The 6,719-nt window shown below is 37.5% G+C and overlaps 1 pseudogene; it reads left to right on the top strand.

Moving 5' to 3' along the window:
- The first annotated feature begins 5,619 nt into the window (after positions 1-5,619).
- On the top strand, positions 5,620-5,737 carry LOC129897973 (5S ribosomal RNA; annotated as a pseudogene).
- The last annotated feature ends 982 nt before the right edge of the window (positions 5,738-6,719 follow it).

Here is a 6,719-nt window from a genome sequence, read left to right as displayed (position 1 = left end):
ATGAAATGACCCAAAAATCTTGGCACTGGTAATGAAGATTAATAGTCATGAAGAGGTTAATTATGAAGAATTAAATCTTAATTCTATTGATCAAAATAACCTTAAAGATGAAGATTTCAAGGCTAATTAATGGTTATTTGTTCTTAATCAATGAAGAACACTAAGATGTTGATAAAAAAGAAGAAAAAGAGCAGTAGTATTAAGAGTGAGAAAAATAATGTATTGAGATAAGTAATTCTAAGAATATTATTTAGTAGACAATGTATTGAGATGAGTAATTCAAACAATATTATCTAGTATTTTGATTGTATACATTGAGAGGAATAGAGGATATATATAAACTAACTAGTGACTTGATCAGAAAATAAGAGAATAACTAAATCAGGCTTAACTAACTTTGAATTGGTTGTTACAACTAACTAACTTCAATTCCTAACCAAAAATGTGAAGTACTTTTCTTCCCTTTTATCCGTGTTGTCTCAACAAGTTTGGAGGCCTAAAACCAAACTTCATTAACAGGCCTTATTTCTTTTAAATTGAATAATTATAACATATTCAGTGTAATATATCCTACTAATGAGATCTGAAGAGGTAGGATATATGCGAAAATTATGAAGTATAAATATAAGCAATGTAAATTTTAAATAAAAAATATATTATATAAAGTTAAAATAATAAATCTGACTCAAAAATTTGAAAAGTTTATATAATGATATCGAAATAATGTTGTGATGAATTTGATAATTTGATGTAATAATATTAAAATATTGTTAATTAGTTTTAGTGCTTGAAATCTGAATAAGACACCAAAAAATAAATTTGATCTCTTTATAAACACACAGTCATACATTTGACATAATCTAAAAGGTTTGACCGTTTGATAGACTTTAGAATATTCAATAATGAGCGAATAAAAATAGTGATAGGAGAATATAAAAAACTAAAATATAAGAATAATAATGTTGGTTCATGATAATCGTCAGAATATAAATGAGGAAATAAAATTGATAGCCACATAAGAAAGGATGTTACAATTAACCAAACACTATTTCATTTCTCAATTATTACAACGATCCCTATATTAAATGAGATAAAAAATTATTATATTTTCTACCCAAAAAATTGTTTTCAAATTTATTAATGCATGAGATTTTTTAACAATATATATACATCTTTAGATAAGCTATAACTGCGTCATGTCCTTTCTAATCACCTCTCCATAATATTTCTTCGGCCTACCCCTACCTCTTCTGAAACCATCTATGGCCAACTTCTCACACCTCTGCACTGGAACATTTTTTGTCTCTCCTCTTCACATGCACAAATCATCTCAGTCGCATTTCCTGCATCTTGTCTTCCACCAAGGGCACTCCTACCTTATCTCGAATAGCCTCATTTCTAATCCTGTCGCTCTTAGTATGCCCACACATCCATCTCAACATTCTCATCTCAGCTACTTTCATCTTTTGAACGTGAGAGACCTTAACAGGCCAACACTGTTACACCCCGTACTTTGGTACCTTAGAATGCTTCTTAAACTTCTCAAGTTTCTGGGAAGTCTCTTAAGTTTCTTAAAAGTCGTTATGTTAGTCGGATAGTTTATAATGCTATCAAATAACTCAAAGGAAAGGAGAACAAAATGCTTCATAATAAGAAAGATTGGAAATAGGGTTATAAAAATTCGAAATGAGTTGGAGGCCGAGAAATGAGTCGTACGACTCGATTGACTCGCGTAAACTACTAACTTGGAGGTCTTACGTACTTAAGCTACTCGAGTGCGTGTTGAGACTAAGTAGCAAGGAATACATAGGCTCTTAAAGTGCGACGAAATTACGAACCCACGGAAGAGAAATAAGGAAACGACGCACCTACTTAAAGCAAGTAGGTGACTCACCTACTTGACACATAGCAGCATGTGATAGGTACACATGGCATCACATGAAAGTGACACATGGCAACAGGTGACACACCATGGGGTGGACCCCACCTGCCACGTGGCAGCCATGGATTGGTTGCATAATTGAGGTGGTTGCCTAAGGGTGTGACACATGTCACCCTTAGGGGATGACATGTGTCACTCTCCAAAAAGATATACATCTATGTATGGATGAATATTAAGTCATTTTTAGCCAAAAACTTGAACAAAAATAGAGAGAAAAACGTGAGGGAAAGAGAGCTTACAATAGCAGCCATAAATTGGAGGAAATTAAGGTAAGTTCTTCACTTTTCTTCCCTGAATTAATTATCTACGATGTTCCTCAATTACGTGGAGGTGTATATATGTATATTAGTATGCCTACGGAACCATATTTTCAGTTCTTCACTTGGAAAACTAAGAGAAACTTAAAGAGAAAACGCTAGGGAATAGAGCCGTTTTTGGAGGGGACAGTCGTTAGTAATATTGGTATAACTTCTTGTGTATAGCTTAGTTTCGGGTGATTCAATATGTTTTGGAAAGTTATTTCATAGGTATATAACTTTTATTTAGACTTTCAAATCCAGTTTTGCTTTTAGCTTCGTGAAATAGGGTGATGAAGTGTAGAGGAGGTACTGCCCAGATTTTGTTTTGGAAATCCTACATGAACAGCTGTGGGTATTTTGGGCATATCTTTTCGTACAAAATTGCAGTAGGGGTAATTCAAAATTGTTTGAGACCTTGATACACATGTATATAACTTTAATGGAGGCCACAAATCCTGTTTCCCTCAATTACCCCTCCGAAACTAAGCGACAATATAAGACAGTGGGTTGTCCAGAATTCACGTTTTGATAGGTTTGGCGAGTTTTAGCTAATTTTGGGAAAGGTAAGGTTTTTTCTTTTAATGTGAAATTTATGGTGTTTTTATATGGTGTATTACACCCCTTTTATGCTTCTGGAAGTTTAAGAATGTCGTAGGAATACTCGACGTTCGAAATAAACTAAATTGGAATTGCTATAGTTAAATTGTCGTCGAAGGGTATTGTTGTTCGTGTGAGGTGCTGCTGCAGGGGTGTGATGTGTTGTTGCAGGGCCTAAATAGTTTCTAATGTGGGTTAGGTTGCTGCTGGTTGAATCCACACGACCCCTCGTTGCGTATAATGAAAGGCGTTACAAAATAAAGGCTAGACGCCCTATTGTGCTACCGTATTTTTGAATAAGTCGTTTGGAGTTTATGTTGTATTTTGTTGGTGTGAATTGCTGCAAGTTGTTGTGGTTGGATGTAGGTCTTAGGGACCTAATTGGAAATTTGGATAGGGCACATTATAGGGGAGGTGCTGCCCAATTTTCGTCGACGCCTTAGCAAATAAAAGAACTAGTCGGAGAAACGACTAAGGAAATAGATTCCATTAATACTAAGGTGCAACCTAAGATGCTGGAAAGTTAAGAGTGGTTGATATTAGTATTACTTTCATATTGAATAGGTTCAAAGGACGACGAGGCGAATGGGATAAAGAGTAACTCATAAGAGGTATGTAAAGCTAACGTTTCCTTCTTTTGGCATGTTTTGGCATACGCATGTAAGGCTTATACTTTATTTTAGTATTTCTTTGGCATAAGTATGTAAATCTTATTCCTTCTCTTAGCATGATTTGACATAAGTATATAAAACTAATCTCCCTTTTGTGTCATTGTTTTTACGAAACAAGTATATGATTTCCATATGATTCCCAAGAAGTCCTATTCTTAAAGCCATTAGAATGGCCAATTTTTCGACTTCCAAAAGATATTTTGTTATGCCTTGATACATATATATGATTCCCAGAAGTTCTATTTTGATATAGTCTATAGTGACTTTCAAAAGGTACTTGATATGACTTTTGTCTCGATTTTAAAGGAAAGCTCATTTTGATTATTCCGTCGAGTCTCAAATATGATTTAAATTGCATATAGTTTCTCACTACTCCACTCGTGGATGCCTCAATATTTACTTCACCGAGCTCGGGCCAGGTTTTGTTATCGTACGTACTTCTCTGCATTATTCGCCATGCCCCGATGTGAGGGGACAGGTACGACCTGTACATGGGTTTTGTGGTGTTATGATGTGCCATGTACACATATGGTATGATATGATCTGATATGACCATCTGATATGATATGACCTATTACAGAGATATTCCCTACTCTGGTGTTATGATGTGTTGTGGCGCCAGTGAAGGGGCGGCGACCACGTTTTGTATTTGTTCACCGAGTCCCTTAATGGGGCCGGATGTAGCATATGTTTTTCTGCATACATTATCGGTGATTATGAAAAGCATTTTGATATTCTGGATATTTTGCTCATTTTTGCACATTCTGCTCTGGTAACGACTTTACTTATTACAGTCCATGCTTTATATACTCAGTACATTTTTTGTATTGACCCCCCTTTCTTCGGGGGGCTGCGTTTCATGCCCGCAGTTACAGATGTTCATTTCGGAGATCCGCCAGCTTAGGATTTCTGCTTAGCTATGTTGGAAGTGCTTCACTATTTCGGAGCCTACCATTTGAGTACTGGTCCTGCGATGTATATATTTGTTTATGCAGGGGTACGGCGGGGGCCCTGTCCTGCCATATGTTGTCGTTCCTACTATTAGAGGTCTGTAGACATATGTGTATGTGGGTTGTTGTGAGTTTGTTCAGTTGTAAATGTTCTTATGACATGGAAGCCTTATCGGCTTGCATGCCCTTTCATGACATGATTCAAATTAAAGAGGCCACACGTGTATGAATATTTTATCACCCACTAGGATCATGTATTTGGTTCCTATATCTAGGAGGCTATATGAACATGAAAAAGTTTTAACCCATTGAGGTTTTTGTGAGCAGTATCACGTTATACATAGTCCAATTTGACTGTAGTCGATAGTTAAGTAAACGGGGGTCCAGGTCGGACCCCCGTCGCGGCCCACGGGGTTGGGTCGTGACAGAAGTGGTATCAGAGCAGTTCGTCCTTGGAGTGTCTACAGACCGTATCTAGTAGAGTCTTGTTTATCGGTATGCTGTGCACCACATATATAGACAAGAGGCTACAGGATATTTAGGATGTTACCTTTCTTTTATATCTATGATCGTGCGATAGAGCCGAGTCATAGGGAATGAAATTCCTTATACTAACTTGTGATTTCAGCAGAAGGACAACATCGATAGAAGAAGGTTACTGACGATATTGGAAGTTTCACAGTACGCAGGTAAGCAAGGCACAAATGATAGGTGCCAGGTAAGGTATTGAATTACGGTTGACATGTAAAGTTGAAAATTGAAAGGAAAAGTAGACGGAAAGTCTAAACAGGTGCAGTTCTAGTTGGACATACGAGGTAAGTCCATCAGTTTATACTATTATTGATATTGGGCGTCCTGTGAGGCTGCGATATGACGTGATATGATATGTATATATGTATCTTTATGCATATTGCCCCTGTGAGGCATTATTGGCATTTTCTACGTGCAGGTGTTGAGATAGTAAGAAATACAGAGGAAACTCTGCACAATTTTCCCTTGAAATAAAAAGGAAATGATTTAGGAAAGACTGGTAGTTCTGGATAGAACGGTATATTAAGGATAAGACTAACTAAGAAGGGTAACATGGACGGTGCAGCTTGGCCTATTGGATCAGCTACTGGGTCATTGTCTTCTTCGATAGATATGCACCCCACGGGGGAGGGTGCGATCATACTAGCACTAACGTACCGGATCCCATCAAAACTCCAAAGTTAAGTGTGCTTGAACAAGAGTAATATTGGGATGGGTGACCCCCTGGAAAGCCCTGTGTGGCTGTGATATGAGATGATATGCATGTATATATACACGTTGGCCGTGCATGACATTGTTGATATAAAGAAATATTGGGGATACGTAACTCCACCGTGAAAGATGATAAGACCCTTTGAGATAGGGGATGTAGCTTTGCAAAACAACTAGCGCATTGTGAATTCATTAAAGAGACAAGTGGTACCCACTGGGATAAGGCTAGGACTATGACAAAGCTTGGGACACCAAGCGTCGGAAAGTAAGTACTGCCTATTTGAGGATTGGAAACTGTCACGCCCCGGGAGGGTACCCTAGACGTGACCGGCACTTGAAAGCCATTTCTGACCTTCAAGCGAACCACCTGATTCATTCATCTCATCATTCAATCACACTCACCCAAAATAGGGGTCAATCATAGCATACTATTCACATTGCAGGGCCGAAGGCCAAACATATTCAACTCCAACAAAACAAGTAAAATAAGACTCCTCAAAATAATAGTCCAACCTTCCCACACTCTAGTCTATGAAGCCTCTATCAAAGTCTAGAAGGTGCCGATGACAAGTCCATCGCTACCAACACTCAAAATAAAAGAAATGACAACAAAACTGTACAAGAAGGCTCAATATCCTCTGGGAACTAGGATGACTCACCAACTAGCTGGAAGTGTATGTGGATCTTCAACGGAGCGCCGGTTGATGATCTCTAGTACCTGTCTCTGCATCATAAAATGATGCAGGCCAAATGGCGTCAGTACATGGAATGTAAGAGTATGTAAAATGGCCGGATGAAACAAATATCAAGAAGACATCAACATCAACTCAGCACCTCAACTCATATATATATATATATATATATATATATATATATATATGTATATAAATATAGGACAACTCACTCAAATGTCCTAAGTCTAACAAGAATAGTTTAGACGGGACTAACTCATAAACCACTCAACTCAACTGACTCAGAGCACTATCAAGACCTAAATGGGAGTTTCTCTTAACCGACA

The sequence above is a fragment of the Solanum dulcamara genome, chromosome 7 (genome assembly GCF_947179165.1).
Source record: "Solanum dulcamara chromosome 7, daSolDulc1.2, whole genome shotgun sequence".
NCBI classification, from domain to species: domain Eukaryota; kingdom Viridiplantae; phylum Streptophyta; class Magnoliopsida; order Solanales; family Solanaceae; genus Solanum; species Solanum dulcamara.
The sequence above is the reverse complement of the archived record's forward strand: the minus strand, read 5'-3'. Positions and strand labels throughout refer to the sequence as shown.